Source organism: Paroedura picta, chromosome 8 (genome assembly GCF_049243985.1).
Source record: "Paroedura picta isolate Pp20150507F chromosome 8, Ppicta_v3.0, whole genome shotgun sequence".
Lineage (NCBI taxonomy): Eukaryota > Metazoa > Chordata > Lepidosauria > Squamata > Gekkonidae > Paroedura > Paroedura picta.
In genome coordinates, this window is record NC_135376.1 from 9,257,950 (window position 1) to 9,259,795 (window position 1,846).

Below are 1,846 nucleotides of genomic sequence, written 5' to 3' on the forward strand. Positions count from 1 at the left end.
CCTCCCTCCTTAATCCCTCTTCTCCTCTCGTGTAATTTGAGTGGCTGAAGGTAGACAGTGCAACCCTAAACACAGTCATGCCCTTTTAAGTCCAATGTAATGAGCGGGTTTAGAAGGATGGCTTAAGATCTCACCCTCCCTCAAGCCAATTTCTCCTCCACCCTCTGTGTTTATTTCCCCCCACTGATGTTCAACTGCCCTCAAGATTGTGCGCCCCTTGGCAGCCAATCAACAAAAATACAACCCCTGCTTGCCAACAATGACCTATTTAAGGCAGAAAAGGTGGCTGCCTGTGTCTTTTCAGCAGGACGCACTAAGTGTGCAAGGGCCCTATGCCATGTTAATGACGCATGGTTTTATGCAAGGTTTTGAGTTGCAATCGTCTATTTTTGATGTGGTCCAAACAAAATTTATCAGTTCCTTTGTTTTGGAAAATATGATGTATTACATGTGTTTTTGCCATTGCCTCAAAGAATTTGGTTTGAAAATTATTTGCAGATACCAAGGTTGTCAAGTATTCCTGGCCACTGCTGGGGGGGGGGGGCTGGGGGGCCAGCTCCAGGTTGGAATTCAGAAAAATATAATAAGTTTAGAAATGGCCCCCACTTCCAAACGTTTTTAATTAATTAGTATGCCACAGAAATCGTTTCTTTTTTGTCCACTCTGAATCTCCTGCTCGTCCCTGTGTGGTATGGTGGTTAGGAGCAGCAGACTCTAATCTGGAGAACCGGGCTGGATTCCCCACTCCTCGTCCTCCAAATGCAGCCAGCTGGGTGACCTTGGGCCAATCCCAGTTCTCTGAGAGCTCTCTCAGTCCCACCTACTTCACAGGGTCTCTGCTGTTTGGAGAGGAAGGGAAAGGTGTTTGTTAGTCACTTTGCGACTCCTTCAGGTACTGAAAAGCAGGGTATGAAAAAACCAGTTCTTCTTCCCACTTCTCCAAGTTTTAGGATTGCCAACCTCCAGGTGGCGCCTGGGGATCTCCCAATATTATAATTGATCTCCAGATCGCCAAGATCAATTCCCCCGGAGAAAACGGCTGCTGTAGACAGTAGGCTGTATGGCATTATGTCCCACTGAGGCCCCCCCTCCCAGAACCCCACCTTCTCAGGTTCACTCCCCCATATTTCCAAGTATTTCCCACACCTATTTCCCAATTTTGGCATGCAGTTTCTCAGACTTCTGGGAAACTCCTGAAGAGTTGGGGATTGCAGCTGGGGTGGACAGGGACCTCAGTGGGGTACAATGCCCCAGAGCTCACCTTGTGCCAAAGCAGCCATTTTCTCCAGGGGAACTGATCACTTAGTCTGAAGATGAGCTGGAATTCCCGGGGATCCCCAGGCCCCACCTGGAGGCTGGCATCCCCGAAATGTCCTCCTCTTGCTGTGGATTCCCTGATTATACTGAGGCACCCGTTTCTCAGGGCCAGTCACCAGAGACAAGCTGGCTCCATCCAAAAGTTGTTTATTTGCAAGGAGGCAGCCCCAGCCCCAACCAGTTCTGCTAGCATACAGACTGGGAAGCCCAACCCGAATCACACAGATAGGGGAGGAACAGACCGTTCCATTCCATGCATGCAACAAATATACCACAAATTGTGCATTCGCCGCCGCTTGTATAGAGAGGGTCCTGGCTAGCGTTTTCCCCAGTTTCACAAAGTGGAAAAACCAAAACTGTAAAGGAGCGCAGGTAGGGAGGCCAGGCTCCAGGTGGGACCTGGAATTGCGGCTCACCTCCAGACTAAAGAGAGCAGTTCCCCTGCAGGAAAGGGCTGCTCTGGAGAGTGCGCTCCATACCACGAGACCCCACTGAGGCCCCTCCCGCCCACTCCCGGCTCCGCCCCCAA